At 37.4% G+C, this 17,790-nt stretch overlaps 1 protein-coding gene across 1 annotated transcript in view; it reads left to right on the forward strand.

The window, feature by feature from the left end:
• RAVER2 (ribonucleoprotein, PTB binding 2) overlaps positions 1 to 17,790 on the forward strand; it is a 2,410,893-nt gene that overhangs the window by 2,000,516 nt on the left and 392,587 nt on the right. The gene's annotated exons all lie outside the window — the stretch shown is intronic.

Consider the following 17,790-nt stretch of genomic DNA (forward strand, 5'->3'; position numbering starts at 1 on the left):
ACTTTTTTTCACTTCTTTTATTTTATAAGACTATCAAATGTAAGCTTCTGGCACATTAATATGGGGTACTCTTCCTTGTACAAACAGTACAGTACTTTCACATGAGATCTTACTGGACTATAAACTTCCTTTAGAGTTCTTCTGCCGAATCACAACAGCTGGTGCATGTCCATGCCAGCACAAGGCCACCATGTTCTAATTATGCATCCTCCATACCCTAACTGTAACTCATAACTGTATGGAGAATATGCAATGTCATACTATTTCTTTCTGAATGGTAAATTGTGCCTTTTTCCATGAGGACTGATCCCCATAGTAAACTGCGTTATATCCTGCCTCAGCCCCACCACTTTTCTGTCACTGCTAGACAGCATCATTCACCTTGTAGCCCTGGAGATGGTGGGTTGTTTGCCCTGTTGATGTAATCTCTTACTGTGTAACAGTTTCATGAATGAAGACTCCAGTAGTATGTAGTTAGGTAAATTGAGAAAATGCTTGAGCTATAAAAAGCTATGAAAAGTAGCCTGCCTAGTATCATTGTTTTGGTGAGGTAAGTATGGCCTATTTTGCTACTGCTGAATTTGAAAAGGTTTACATTTATTTGATTCAGTTTTTTCTAAAATAGCATCAGTTAGAATAGCATTAGTTAGAAAAGGAACAGAGAGAAATTATTCAAAGAGCATTTGGCATTTCCATTGAAGTTACCTATTGCCTAAACATGCAACTGCAGTCAAAAAGGATTCACATGGGTTGAATACAGGGGTCACATGCAATGTAGAGATGTTAGGTGGCTTTAAAAGTCTTGCGAAACACAAGTGACCTGTTTCCAGAATTTGTGTACTTCAAAGCTTGGGTTATCCAGAGATGTTCACACATGACATTGAGAGGAAAAGTAATTGTTTGCCTCATTCCACAACTTTTCTTTTTCCTGTTTAAGGAAGGAGGAAGACTGTGAAGGAAGTACTTCATAAGTCATCTACCAACCCTGTCAAAGTAACTACATTTTTGGGGGGGGTCACTTAGTTCTCCTTATCTCCAGAATAAAGCTCACCTCAAAAATCCCATTTCTTTCTTCTCCGTCCTCATTGTTGCCTGGCAGATTCTGTAATTGGGTGGGACCCCCTGATACTAGAGGAGATTGCTTGTGGATGCCACACATTCTGCTGGTGTATTCCTTCAGGGAAGATGTCTGTGGGTAGGGGGTGTGAGAGATGCATTTTGCATCTTGGCGATCAATGGATTTGTAATGCATTCATATGTTCCATTGCAGGTATCAGCCACTGCTGCTAACCATGATCTGCAAGTGTTGTGCTCCTGTGTGTTATCCCAGTGGGTATGCATGCAGCAGACTACTGCCTCCTACAGAAAAAGGATGATCTTGGGCCGCATACTTTCCACCATCTCCCCTAGTTGATGGGAGCTAAAATGCAAACCTCTATGACTTTGGAAGCTCGCAGTACCTCCGAGCTGCACATGCAAGCTTTTGTGCATGCACAGTGAAGGCTAACTTTACCGGCTTGCCAATGCTAAGAACACATTCTTGATCTGGTGCTAAGTATCAGTCATTTGTACATGCTAGGCACAGGTACATCAGAGATTGGACCCTTTCCAAGAAAATGAAACCTTCTAAATCACTGTAGTTATTGTTGATACTTTAGGTAGTTAGCAAAGCCATTATCACCTCTGAGCGTTTGAACTGTCATTTTTTTCTTCACCTTTTGCTTTACTTTAAAATTATCTAAAGAAGACATTATGGGGATGGACAATGGATGGAAAATGTCATGTGTTTATATCCCAGAAAAAAAGCTTTAAACCATCGTGGACCTGGTTCGCGTTTTATTCCAGGATGACATGCAAATACTCCTCTCTCTCTCTGTGATACCATATTCTTTACTGCTGACCGAATGCCAAAATTTCTCCAAAACCCCATTTCTTTGTCCTTCATATGCATGTGCTGCATCAGTCACTGGAAGGATTTTGCTAATCAACTGCACTTTTCACATACTTGCTGTGATGCAGAATAAACCCCTAATATCTTGTTGAATATGCATGAGGGAAGATGTACCTTGTTGGGATTACGTAATTTAAGCACCAGGAAGATATGACTTGGTCACAAATGTTTTTGTTCCCAAAAGTTACCAATGAACTTAGATGTTTTTTCAGATTGCCTAAGGTCACAGATACGAAAATAAGGGGAATACATGAACTAATTTTTTATTTAAAATGCAATACAGGAATAATACTTACAAAACAACAGTATCTGACTTCTGTGCGTTTCAGTCTGACTTGGTTTATTTTTAATCCAAGGTATTTCATTGTTACAGACTCTCCACATTGACATGGTATTGTGGCTGTGTATATGTGATATACTGGGGTTAATGTGAGGCTTGTGCAATGTATTACCTAAGATTTTCGTTTTGCTATGATTATGCATTCTGAAGGTACAGGTGAGACTTTTGCAGATGCATTCTTCAGAAATCTGAACAGAATCTCTGCATTTTGTGATGGTGGGCATCTACTTGTGTTGACAGGGTGGAGCTGATAGAAGTTTATCCTGAATATTCTGAATTATTCTGAGTATGCTTACATCTCTCCAAATATTTATGTATTTTGTCAATAAAAACACTGTTTTTGAGACTATAAGTTAGTTTTTGCGCAGCATATGATAAACCATCAACCAATTTTTTGAAAATTAACTGTGTAGTACCTCCATACCTAAAGTATGGTTCTTCATACTTCAATGTCAGGAAACTGTACTGTTACTCAAACTTGAGTCATAACATTGTCTGAAGGGTACTACGTTTGTATAATTTGTAAAATATTTTATTTGTAAAAGATTACAGGAGTGGCTTTCACTGGTTACAAATGAAAAAAAAAGTTGCTGTTATCTGGAATAAAATGCTAGTGTTTGAATATGTATAACAACTTTTTAGATCTAGATGTCACAGTTCACAAGTAATTAACCTCCCACGTAGGATTTACAAAAAGAAGTGCAATGTTTATTCTTTGTCTTTATCTAACTTGTTTAAAACTCAGATTATGTTCAATTAAACGAATACTGGAGCCAACCAAGAAAAAAAAAACGAGAAAGTAGGGACCATTATATTAAAACTCAAAAACATTAATTTAATTCCTTCTTGTGACACCTGTTTTATCCAGTTCAAGGGTGCATGTGAACCAGAGTCTATCCTGGCACTCAGTGAGTGTAAGGCACAGAACGAATCTATGTGGGATGCAGGTCAGTTACAAAGTATTCACACACACACACACACACACACACACACACACACACACACACACACACACACACACACACACACACACACACACACACACACACACAGATACACTCTGTATATCTGTATGTATGTATATATATATATATATATATATATATATAGAGAGAGAGAGAGAGAGAGAGGGAGATTTACTGTCAAATGTGTGAAACTTACCTTATCATCAGTCATATGGTTAGGTTTAAAGTTTAACATCCCGAGTTGAATTTGCATCACCGGAATGTCATGACGCAGCTTGCATTCATGGTTTTGAGAGTCACTGTTTACAACTGGATTGCACTATAGTGAGGATCGGGAAAATTACCCTTTTCCTCACTGTAGTGAGATCTTGCAGTTTGAACAGATGTTTAGCAGGGGGTGTGGGGGATGTGGGGGTGCAGGGGGGCTTGCCACCCTGCAAAATGTGTGTAGGACATCTCTGGACATCAAGGTAAGTTGGGTAATGTTGATAATGTCGATTTCGGCATTATCAACATTACTGCGTTCGTAGGTGTGAGGAAATGCTGGTGTAATTTCCATTCATTCGGTTTGAGCAGGTCATTACTTGAACAAGAGATTTCAAGAATTTTGATAGTGAACATGGGGTCTATGTTATAACAACGAATGATCAAATGATCGAACGTTGTTATATCGAACTCAAAAGTTCAAATTCACAACACATCGAACTACCAGAACAGCGATTTCTTTCAAAAGGAAAATAAATTGCTGTTCCCAAAAAAAAAAAAAAAAAACATTCAAACATTACATAAAGTGGGGGGCTTTGCCCCCCACACTCCCCGGTGTGGGGAGCTGTGCCCCCACACCCCCCACTTAAATATACCAACTCTGATATCACATTACAGTGCCGAAAACGGCAAAGTGATGGACGCGGCCAAGCAACGTCTTTCCCAGGGAAAGAATTTGCTTATATGCCGATTCGTCATTTTGCATTTTCGACATTTGAAGTTTGACCAAGACGCATTCGACAAAATCCGTCTTCGGTCTTCTGATAGGAACCCTGAACATACACACACACACACACACACACATATATATATATATATATATATATATATATATATATATATAAATATATACATATATATATATATATATATATATATATATATATATATATAATATATATATATATATATAAAAATATATATATATATATATATATATATATATATATATACATATATAGGCTACTATAGCTCTCAGCCTCTTAGCACAAAGAAGTCTGGACTAAGCCAAAATAATGGGGGGCATAGCCCCAAAAATAGGGAGAAATTTTAAATATTGCTTTTGAAAATTTAGAAAGTTGCTAGAATAATATGTCTTGTGTTACCACACATTTTCTTAAGAATATGAAATTTGATACTCAAATGTCTGTCATTATTTATTGAATTCAGGCCTCACAGATTTGCCACAAAAATCCGGAAAACCACAGATTTTATGAGGAACAGATAAAAATATGTGGCAAAAATCTGGACAGTCTTCAGAAATCTGGACGTTTGAGAGGTATTTAGCCTGCACACTTACGGGCAATTTGGAGGGTTGTCAGTTCTGTTATGGCATAGTCCTGGGATATGGGAGGCCACTACTAAAGTACTCAGCAAAAACTCACACAGACACAGGGAGTACATGCAAATTCTGCAGTGAAGGTGCCCAAGCAAGAAATCGAACTGGACAAATATTTGGAGTAAAAAAATTAGTGTCATGATGATCTACATGCAGAGGTGTTTCCAGACTGTTTCAACAGATAGCAGATATAAACTACAATGACTTGATTGCTTCTGAGGTTCTTATTGTAGTGGCTGCTAAGGTGATAGTGGTCTGTGTGACTACAGCTATGTTTCTAAGCTGGACTTGCTTGTTTATGTTTCTAATACTCTTAGTACATTAGATGTAGTCATAAAAGTTTGATTATATTAAGTAGTGTTTGACTTAGGTGAATGTTAAGAAGTTATAACTGTCAGAGAAAACTTTGCTGTATTCTTGGACTTGCTCTGATTGCTGAACTTACTCCTGGCTTCAAATCTATAAAATTGGACTGAATGATTATGCACTTTCTTAATAGATGTGTTTATACAGCTCTATTCAAAGTTTCCAGTATTATTTTTCTCATGTTATGTCATGGTCTGCTAAAAGACTACATTCTAGCAAAATGTCAAGAAAATATATTAGAGGCAAACCACCACGATAAAATCCAGAGTTTTTATTTTCACACAAAATGATGAGCGCTTTCGCGTGTGACAAAACAAGCTTCTTCAGATCTACTATACACATTTCCTTAGCATTTTTATATTATAATGGTAAAGCAATTAACCAATTCATCATTATCAATTGTAAAACAGAATAAAACAATTGGCCAATTAACAGGTCAATCTAAATGATTAGTCAGTCAACAGACCAAAACTGATGAATGTGTACTAGTATTCTCAAGCATAACAGCATATATATTAGAAGATGTATCTAAAAAATCTAAAAACCATTTGCACAATGCATTTGGTAACTGTTTTTGAAAAAAAAATATATATACAGAAATATATATATATATGTGTATATATACATATGAACAAAATACAAAAAACTAATACAATACTAATATAAACATATAAATGAGAGTGCAAGAATAAAAATATACTAAAATAAAAATGTACATGACTAGATAAATAGAAATATATATTCAAACATATACATAACAATATAGCTTCAAGGAAATCTCAGCAGACTAAACATCATGAGGTAAGGCACAAAACTCATTATCATTATTTGTTCTATATAAGCTATATTGTTATGTATATGTTTGAGTATATATTTCTATTTATCTACTCATGTACATTTTTATTTTAGTATATTTTTATTCTTGCACTCTCATTTATATGTTTATATTAGTATTGTATTAGTTTTTTGTATTTTGTTCATATATATATATATATATATATATATATATATATATATATATATACACATATATATATATTTCTGTATATATATATTTTTTCAAAAACAGTTACCAAATGCATTGTGCAAATGGTTTTTAGATTTTTTAGATACATCTTCTAATATATATGCTGTTATGCTTGAGAATACTAGTACCCATTCATCAGTTTTGGTCTGTTGACTGACTAATCATTTAGATTGACCTGTTAATTGGCCAATTGTTTTATTCTGTTTTACAATTGATAATGATGAATTGGTTAATTGCTTTACCATTATTATATAAAAATGCTAAGGAAATGTGTATAGTAGATCTGAAGAAGAGTGTTTTGTCACACATGAAAGCGCTCATCATTTTGTGTGAAAATAAAAACTCTGGATTTTATCGTGGTGGTTTGCCTCTAATATATTTTCTTGATACTTGTTTGACTGTGTTTTGGAGGTATCCTTTAGGAGACAGGTTTGCTTTTTTCAACCAGTATTCTAGCAAAATGTGTAAGTTTGCACAGCTTTTTCCGGCCTGCTTGAATCTTATTTTTTATGAACTTAAGCCCTTTCAACTTCAGTCTAGTATGAGACTGAGTAGGATTAGAGATAATGACTACAAATGTGTGAGTAGTGAACTTGTGCTCATGTTAACACTCAGAAATACTGAGTGGAAAAGAAAACACTCAAACTGAATGGTTCATTCTCACATCATGGAAGAAAGGAAATAAAGGCAATTGAATTATGAGCAACTAAGTCAAATGTCAAAATAGCCCTAAGCAATTCCCAGAGTTCGTTAACCATTTAACTAGCAGAAAAAAACGGGTCTATAGCATGAACTAGAACTTCCAAAATGTCAACACCATAAGTTCGAACTTGGAAGATCGAATTCGGATAACATCAACACTTCAAAACAGCAAATTTTTTCCCAGGGAAAAAATTTGCTGTTCCGAAAAACACACACATAACACAATCACACCAAACACCTTCAAAACCTACACTAAGCTTAACATACACCACTATCTATGCACTATCCTTAACCCAGCCCTAACCCTAAAGTCCATCACTACTGCACACTTACTTGACCCGCGCCCTAACCCTAAAGTCCGTCACTACCGCACACTTACCTGACCCGCACCCTAACCCTAAAGTCCGTCACTACAACACACTTACCTGACCCGCACCCTAACCCTAAAGTCCGTCACTATCGCACACTTACCTGACCCGCGCCCTAACCCTAAAGTCCGTCACTACCCATTCATACACTTACCTTGACCCGGTCCGAAAATGCCGAAGCCGCAGAAATGAGCAACTGAATTCTTTTCCTGGGAAAGAATTCAGGTTTCCGCTGCTTTGACATTCTCAACTTTCGAACTACCAAGTTCAGCCTTCCAGTATTCGGCATTCACAACATTCGATTTCATGATATAGACCCAAAAAACATAATTTATGTGTTCTGAAAACTCAGAACTAATTTAGACTGAATATTTGATCCATCACTAGCTGCTGTTTTGTAAGAATTTTTCTTGTATTGCATTTTGAATACAAAATTATCTCATGTATTCCCCTTATTTTCGTATCTGTGACCTTAACTCCCACACATTTTACATCAAGAGGTTCTCCACTTTTTCCCTCAAGAAATACACCTTCTTTCCTCTCATATTACTGACTCAGATGGATTCCATAGAGAGCGAGTTCTAGCACCAGTTGACTTAGGCAGCAGCCTAGGGGCTAGGACTGTCTGGGGAACTGGTCATGTAGGTTCATAGGCTCTTACTAGACTAACTGCCCTGAAGGGATAGTTTAAGCCCAGCCAGTAACCTAAAGTGAGAAATAAACCCTGTACCTTGTGTCTGTGAGGTGAAGACCTTATTTTGACAAACCCACCCCAAGTTTAGTTTTAAAAAAGTCTGTTTTGCTTTAAAAAAGTTTCTGGTTCCATGTGTGTGCACGCAAATGAATCTGAAGCACACACACCTATCAAGAAGATCTCATTTGCATGCACGCATGCTGAGCAGACTATTGGAGTGAAGGATTTGCCCTTTCCTGCTTGGCATGCTGGTTATGCAATATTTGAAAATCCAGAGATGACCCTGCCCCACATTTTTTTTGAGACCAGATTCATGTTACAGTTTGCTTGCACACATAAGAGAAAGTAGCTCAAGTCAGGTTAGTGTTGCAGAAGAATGAATAAGCACTCACTAGGTATATGCGTGCGTGCTTACGTGTGTGTGTGTGTGTGTGTGTGTGTGTGTGTGTGTGTGTGTGTGTGTGTGTGTGTGTGTGTGTGTGTGTGTGTGTGTGTGTGTTTTGTGCCAGTTAGTACCACTTATATAGTTAAGGTCACACAAATTCAAACTCTGTATCTTAGCTACAGGAGCCAAGAGTCTTAATGCTTCACACCAACTGCCAGGCTGGCTTCCTTTAACTTTTTCTTTTAATCATTAGTGATTTACTACAATGTCAAGTCATAGAATTTCATAGTTATGTGGTTTACAAAATACATCCTGATTCAAAACCTGTAGTTCTGTTAACTTTTTAAATGATTTAGAGTAGTCTGTTCTTATCTGTCTCTAATTTTGCAGAACATCTCTGATTTTTCCTCATATTTATGCCCTGCCCTTTTCTTGAGCAAGTCACATGGCCAGGTAATGCTTTGGGGAAACTGGAAATTTGGGCTAGGCTTCTCAATAGTCCCATGGACTGCAAACTTAGTAACTACCCATGAACCAAAGTAGTTATGGTGTTAAGGAAGGAAATTAATTGTAGTAAACAGGAGAATCATTGTACGACCCATGTTCTTTGAATGTGATCCGTGGTTTCCTTGTTCTGTTGAATGTTGACAATGTGTTTATTATTTAGCTGAGAATACATTTAACAGCCTGAAGTCTTGAGGTCATACCTCTCAACCTGGAAACATCAAAAATCTGGACAAAGGCCCATGAAAAATAGGTACAAATCTGTATGCTGATTAACATACAATTTGCATACATAATTATGTAACCCCATCCACTCCAATGTAATTGTGGGATACCACGTTTTAAATGCAAACTCAAGAACAGACAACCAAAATATGGCCCCAGAGTCATTCCGATGTCCCATTACTTGGCTATTTTGACCCATTTACCATAAACACTGTAATGTGCATACTACTTTACTTCTACAGTGATTATTTGGATTACATTTAAAACTTTTATTTTACATTTTATAGCACAAACACTAATAGACATATGCTAAACAAAGCAATACAGACTCAGAATGAAAATAGACTCAGAATTAAAACTTCTTTTTCCTTGAAACTCACAGTCACTGAAACAGCATTGAAACCCACATTCAAAAAAATGCATCTGGCCAGTGCCAGATGAAGATTACCTTTAGGCTGTTTTTAAATCATAAGCCCTTTGCATACGAAACATACATGTGTTCTTTGATACACCTTCCTGATTGTATTAAATTATATTCCTTGTATAATACAGCACAATTGTTAGAGTGCATTTACAATTTATTGTTATGCATATTTTTCCAGTAAGTAATGAAACAAAGTGCTTGAACCATTAATGACAAAACTGCCCAGTTCAGAACATTTCCATGATAAAAGTGTACTCAGACTTCTACAATCCACCAGTATCAGTAAATATGCACAATCTCTACAGAAGTAAAAGTTATCTAAATAATTCCACATTAAAGAGATCTGTAACTAATGAAGAGGTTGCTGCTAGACTAGCAAACAACTTAATATTTCATTGTTTCATCTACAAATAAAGTGTCTGTTGCAATAGGGTGTGGAATATAGAAACTGACAAGACATGACTTGCACCTGACACTACTCTTAAATGCATTGCCTGCTCCGATCTTTTAGAAAGCCTAGAGAAGCCTGTCAGATAGCTACACCACACTGTTTATGCTTTGTCAGCTTTATAACTATAACTGTTTTTCTACATGTTGTAATACTCAATGGTCCAGGGATTTAAATTATATTTATTCATAGAACATGTATACTTTGGCCGATAGTTGTGTACTAGTTTTTCTGACTTAGTTTATTATAAACATCCAAGGGGCTGGGTCTCATAGTAAACCTTCCCAGTAAGACCACACAGAGCAGTACGCCCTCCAAGCTCCTACCAGCATTTGCTTGTGGGATTTGTGCAGCTCAGTCAATGGTGTACAGAAATGCAGAATTAAATAGAAGATGTACTCAATTTAAATAAAGTCCCAGAAAAAAAAACTTTACTGCATAAAACCAGTGCACACTGCTAATAAAATGTAATGCATTTACATCACTAATAATTTAGCCACCAAGCCGTGGATTATCTGTTCGCAAACCCTCCTCATTACTGTTTGTTGTTAGTGACACACACCTTTCACTTCAGTCTAAAATTGTTTTGCTTCGCCATAACACCATTTCTCCTTTGATATATATATATATATATATATATATATATATATATATATACACACACACACACACACACACACACACACACACACACACACACACACATAACACATGCATTTTTTTTCCTGAAGACACACTAAATAAAACATGCTGCAGGCAGCACTTAACGCTCCTCAACCATCCATGCCTGCATCTTTCAGGAGGTCTGTGCACAGACAGAAGACACCTGCCACTCACAGCTCACTCTTGTTAGTAACTGCCAGCACATCTTGCTTCATTGACAGCTCTAGTTAATTGGTTTAAAATACTACCGGCTCGAAATAACAGACAGACCACGGCCTTCCACAGGGTACTCAGCAAAAAATCACAGACAAAGAAATAATAAATAACTGTTATGTTAATGATAGTAGTGGACCCAACAGCAGGTACATGTGTAGAACTTTGACATACAAAACTTGTTTCTCCTTCATTTTTAGGACACCAGTAATCGAGAGTGCAGTTAACTGCATTATGTCTGTCTATTTTAAGTATGAAAGCAAAAAGAAAAAAAAATGCCAAAACGTATCATTGAGTGTCTCGTCTGTCTGAAATTTTAACTACTTCAGTTCACGCCTTTGTGGAAACCAACTACCCTAACTTCCAGTGTTAAGAGTCTGTTGGTTTTGGTGTCCTCTTTGGTTGGGGTTGGCACTTGATACTTAAAGTTAAGCTGGACTGTCCAGCACAGTAAGTATTGGTGAGAGGTAGTGCACTTCAGACAATTGTAAAGCAGATTGGATCCCAGCAGAGCATACAGTAACCAAGAAACAGAAAGCCAGTAACTTCTGGAGCTGTGCAGATACCCATTAATTGAAAGAGACAGTAGTACAGATCATAATATGTTTTCAAATAAACTCAGATAACTGGCTTCTGTTAAACTAGGAACTTGTGAAAGCAGTAATTTCTGGAACTACCAGGATCAAGCACCAAGCCTTATACTGGCCAGGGTAGGACAGCTTTACTTAAAGGATACCTTTGAAGTAAAACTGATGTGACACCTGACACTAGGACACCAGCTAGTAAAATGGCAGAGGTTAGAGCTGTAGTGGATTATTTTTATTTTATTTTACTTTTTAGTTAGCTTTGCATAGTCTCCTGTTCGAATCTAGAAGTTCACAGTTAACATTTTGGAGTTTATGTTGACAAGCACCACACTGGCATGGCATTTAATTTGTTTTATAGGGTGATCCAACGTACTTGCATGGCACTGACATCCACTGCAAGCTGTGACTGGGCTGCAGCCATGCCCATAATAACAACTTTTTTTTTTTTTTTAACAAACCAAGAACCAAATACAAAAATAAACTCAACTGTTACCCGTTGCAGTACAGCATGAATTAACATAATAAAATATTGGTTGGCCAGTAAATTCCACAGCAAAACTGTAATAAAAAGAGTTAAGTGCTTTCATTCCAAACTCTCTATATGGAAGAACTTCCATATAGAGAGATTGGATTGAAATGAAAGCGCCTAGCTCTTTAAAAAGTTTTGCTATGCAATTTATTGCTTGATCGATATTTTATTATTTTAACTTGTGCTGTGCTGCAATAGGTAATATTGTTTTATTAACTTTTTTAAGCTCTCCTTGTCTCAAACACAGTTAAGCACTACCTCACAACACTGATGTCATCGCACATGCCCCCCTGCACAATGATGTTTCAGGATATACTGGCAATGCATGATGACGTCAGCAGCAATAGAAACATTATTTTAAAAAAATCAGGATTTGAAGGGGCCACTCATGAATTCATGGAACCCCATTATTTTGCCCTCAAAACCAGGAAATACTGAGTAATTTGGTATGGTTAAGAGGTGTATGCTTGAGTTTAATATTAAGATTTTAACTATGAATACATTTTTAGCTTGCTATTTACAGGAACACTGTTGTGAAATGCAGAGTGTTTGGATTACAACAGTTTGTCTAACACTTAGTGTAGATGAGTAAGGCTGTGAGCTGCTAAAGAGATGCTTACAGTAGTGCATGGTTTGTTTCCTTCAGTCTTCGTTTGTCTTCTATGGGACTCTGCCAAGTTCCTTCACCAACCAGTACTCCTGGGCTGCTCCTGAAAAGGGACACTTGTGTCCAATGGCCTGTCCCACACTGTTAGCAAATGTATTACACATTTGTCTTTTAAATTCTTGCACAATTCATATAGATGCTAATTAGCACTTCACTGTATGATATTTTAGCATGAATTTCTGCACATCTCTTTTAGTGTGTGTGTGTGTGTGTGTGTGTGTGTGTGTGTGTGTGTGTGTGTGTGTGTGTGTGTGTGTGTGTGTGTGTGTGTGTGTGTGTGTGTGTGTGTGTGTGTGTGTGTGTGTGTGTGTGTGTGTGTGTGTGTGAATTAAGCTGGAAAACTTTGGCTACTGTGTGCTTATGTGAAAGAAATTTGAAATTTGTGACTCGATTATTATTATTATTATTATTATTATTATTATTATTATTAATTTTTGACACAGACATCAGAGAAGGATGTATTCAGTGGTGTAGCTATAATTGCTTGGTTTGTCAGATGTCTACACATAATTCACCATTGCCCAGATGTATTTTCAATGAATGTGAGTTTCATGGGAAGAGAAGTTTACTGTTGCTCATGCTATGTCTGTTTTCAATGTGAGAGTGTTTTGTCTTCTTTATCAAAAGGCCATCAGTGTTTCTGCTGTACAATTTGAAATAAAGCTTTTAAAGCAAATCTCTGTGATTGTTGTAAAAGTAAGGAAGAAAATAGTATGCACAGTGATAGGTTTGAATACTGTTTATGGCAACTGGGGAGAGAGAGCAGCCAAGTAACTGGGACACTGGAGTGGCTAGAGGGAGGGGGCCTTAGTCCATTACCCTGCCTAAGGCCCCATTTGTCCATTACTTGATTCTGATTTCATCCACAACCAAGAACTGAGCTTTTCATACCAGATTTGGCTCATGATTTCACTTTCTCTTTATCAGCTAATTAATTCCTTTCTCACTGGTAGCATGGCTGTCACAATTATGCTATTTTTTACATTTGGTAACATTCAAGAGGCTTGTAAACATTGATACTTTTCTGTCCTATTAATTCTCCAAGAATGTTTAAAGCACAGTCTGGGTTGAGTATCTCAAAATGCAACTATGTTATTAATACTACCAGGACTTACTAAGGACCTTTGACTGCTGTACTGTGTTTCACCAATGTTATTCTAAACAAGTGAATTCTGTCCCACTTACTGGTGGTATCTGAAAAAAAAAATTGATTCACTGGGTGTCAGAATCAGGGGCGGCCCGTGCTATTGGACTGCCAGACTGCAGCCCCCCCCCCCCAGCTATAAAATTGAAGAAAATAAAAGCAAATAAAGGATAAAACAAAAATTAAAAATTTTGCGGGCTTCGCGCATGCGCACTAGTCCGGATTGCTGCTGAGACAGTCTGGAGCATGCGCAGACTGTCTCAGCAGCAGCCCGGACTGGGAAACATGGAAGAGCAGAGTTCCCAGAAGTCTATGCAGTTATTACTGCATAGACTGTCACTGAAAACAGATCAGACCCAGACTGCAACATCGGTAGGCAGGCTGGAGTCTCAGCAGGGGAATCTCACGTGGTGTATGCGCTCCAAAGGACATAATCTCACATGGTGGATGTGCTCCAAATGACGTAATGTGCGGGCAGGGTTTGTAGTGCACTAACAGCTATCGGATAGCTGTGGATGTATTTATGGCACGAAGGGATCCACATCACTCCAGGTAAGAGGGTGTGTGTGTGTGTGTGTGTGTGTGTGTGTGTGTGTGTGTGTGTGTGTGTACCCCAGTTGCTATATACTGGTGGCTAGAACAAACTCATGGTGGTGTGGTAGGGAATACCTCAGGCTTGAACCCTGTACCTTGTATGCAGGTATTAAGGACCTGAATTCCCTACCCACCACCATTTGTAAAAAAATTGCAGATTTTTGCTTCATATTTGATCTGATCTGTTCCTCATAATATCTGTGGTTACTAAATGTTGCAGTGCTTAATATTTAATGGTGCAGTGGTAGTATTGTTGCCTCACAGCTGCAGGTTCTCAAGTTTGATTCTTGGCTGGGGTGCCTTCTGTGTGGGGTCTGCATCTTCTCCCTGTGTTTGTGTGTGTTTGCTTTTGTGTCCTCCCATGTTACAAAGACATGTCTGCATTATTTCTTCCTGGGCCTCTGCTGAAAATTGTTTTTTTGTTCCAAGTTTGACTGTCCTGATTAACAAATGTTAAATAAAATTGACAGGAATTTGAATTTCAGACTTCAGGTTTCTGAATGTTTAACTCCTTGCATATTTGATGGTGCAGTGGTAGCATTGTTGCCTCACAGCTCTAGGTTTTCTGGTTTGATTCTTGGCTGGGGTGCCTTCTGTGTGGAGTCTGCATCTCATCCCTGTGTTTGTGTGGATTTGCTCTGGTGTCCTGCCATTTTACAAAGACATGTGTCTGCAGTATTTCTCCATGTGCCTCTGCTGAAAATTGTTTTTGTTCCATCAGAAGTAACATTGACAGGCATTTGAATTTCAGACTTCATATTCTTCAGAAAATACATAGTAACACAACCTTTTATTCTAGCCATTTTCTAAGTTTATAAGATGAATATTTGAAATTTGTCCTTATTTTTGGGACTGTATTACCCCATTATTGGCTTTGTCCAGGATTGTTGTGCTAAGGTTGACAGCTGTGGCAAAAACTGAATTCACTGAATATGTTTGAGGGCTGTATTCCCTCATTACTGGGTTTGTCCAGGTGTTTGTGCTAAGAGGTTGACAGCTATGGTGAGAACTGAATTCATTAAATGATAGCCATTTAAGTTTCAGTCTTCCACTCTTTCACAAAGCAGCTGATATGGCGTAGTGGTATATTGCTCTGACTGTTTTGCACAGGGACCTTGGCAGTAAAATGTATGGTGGTAACACAGTGTTTCTCTTTCACAAAGCAGGTGATTTGGCATAGTGGTATGTTGCTCTGACTGTTTTGCACAGGGACATTGGTAGTAAAATGTATGGTGGTAACACAGCATTTTTCTTTCACAAAGCATCTGATTTGGCATAGTGGTATGTTGCTCTGACTCTTTTGCACAGGGACCTTGGCAGTAAAATGTATGGTGGTAACACAGCATTTTATTCTGGCAACTTTCCAAGATTATACAAGCAATGTTTAATGTGTCCCTGGTTTTTTGGGCTTTTGACCCCCCCCCCCAATAAATTTGGCTTTTTCCAGATTTCTTGTGCTGTGAAGTTGAGATGCAGTTGAATATTGAATAGATTTTACAAGGAGCTGAGAGATGCAGTGGAAGAGAAGTTTAGTGCTGCTTATGCTAAGTCAGCTTACATTATTAATAGCACAATAGGTCGTGTACTTGCCTTTGATGCAGAAGGTTGTTGGTTCTACTCCCACAAGGGGTGAATGCTGCCATACTGAAAAAGTTAAGATACTAACTATGAGCCTGTTATCAGTCTGCCATCCATTTCCTATTGCAATATTACTAGCTTATCATTTTTAATGTAATATAGGCAATTTATTCCTCAGGGGCATCAGACACTTTATTTTTCGATGAAACCAAGAAATATAAAGGTGTTTGCTAGCAGCAACCTCTTCATTAGTTACAGATGTATTTAATGTGGAATTATTTAGATGGCTTTTTTACTTCTTCAGAGATTGTGCATATTTACTGATAATGGTGGACTGTAGAATTGTGCATATTTACTGATAATGGTGGACTGTAGAATTGTGCATATTTACTGATAATGGTGGACTGTAGAAGTTTGAGTAGACTTTTATGATGGAAATGTTCTGAACTGGGAAGTTTTGTCATTATGGGTGCATGCATTTTGTTTCATTGTTTACTGGAAAGATGTTCTGAATTGGGCAGTTTTGTCATTATTGGTGCATGCGTTTTGTTTCATTGTTTACTGGAAAGATGTTTTGAATTGGGCAGTTTTGTCATTATTGGTGCATGCGTTTTGTTTCATAGTTTACTGGAAAAATGTTCAAAACAATAGGAAGGTGTATCAAAGAGCACATGTATGTTTCATATGCAAGGGGCCTATGATTTGAAAACAGCCCAGAATTAATCTTTATCTGCCACTGGTAAAATGTATTTTCTTTGAATGTGGGTTTCAATGCTGTTTCAATGAATGTGAGTTTCAGGGGCAGAAAAATTTTAATGCTAAGTTTGTTTAGCAGATGTCTTAGTGTTTGTGCTGTAAAATGCAAAATAAAACTTTCAAATGAAGTCCAAATCATCATAGAAGTAAATCAGTATACACATTAGTGTTTATGGTAAATGGATTGAAATAGCCAAGTAATGGATCATTTGGAATGGCTGCAGGGGGAGGCTCCATTCGACCATGATTTTGTGAGGGGGAAGGGCGGCAAACTTAAAGACAGCCCCAGCTGAAATAAATCTCCCAACTGTCCAGATTTTCTAAGAATTAATAGATTTTTGCTTCTTATTTTTGGTTTGTTCCTCATAAAATTTGTGGTTTTCTGGCAAATCATTTAGGAATTAAGTCACTAAATAATGACACACTGAGTTTCAGACTTCATAACCTTCAGAAAAATGCATGCTAAAGTAAGACCTGTTGTTCTATCAACTGTCTCTCTTTTTTTTCATAGACAGCACCTTGTTCCTCTTGTAGTATAACTTATTAATGCTAGATGTCTACCATGGAGGCCTGTTTTTTTCTTGGGGATATTGTTTTGATCCTATCAGGTACAGCAATGTCAATAAATTTGTATATGTGATTGTACAGGGTATTTGTGTACACCTTAGTAAGGTGTCAATGCCATCTTTGAGAACAAGAGCTCAGAAATTATTTGTTCCATCCCTTAGGAGGGGATAATTAGCTTTGATGACATTTTTTGGCCTGATTTCACCTAAGAGGGATTCAGGTTTTATAGCTACTTCAAATACGACTGACTTGTGATCAGATTTAAGCAGTGAGGATCCTATACCTGTGGTGGTGCGACAGTCACTCATGTTGGTGAAGACCAGGTTGAGAATATTTGAACCCCTTGTGGGGTTGCATACTATTTGTTCCAGGGTATTATTGTTAACAAAGTCCACAAACCTTCATGTGAGCATGTTGGTACTCTTATAAGTTTCCCAGTCAATGGAGGGATAGTTAAAATCGCCCATGACTAGAGTGTTTGGTTGTAATT

Source organism: Protopterus annectens, chromosome 10.part0, assembly GCF_019279795.1.
Source record: "Protopterus annectens isolate FY-2018-M chromosome 10.part0, PAN1.0, whole genome shotgun sequence".
Taxonomy (NCBI): Eukaryota; Metazoa; Chordata; order Ceratodontiformes; family Protopteridae; genus Protopterus; species Protopterus annectens.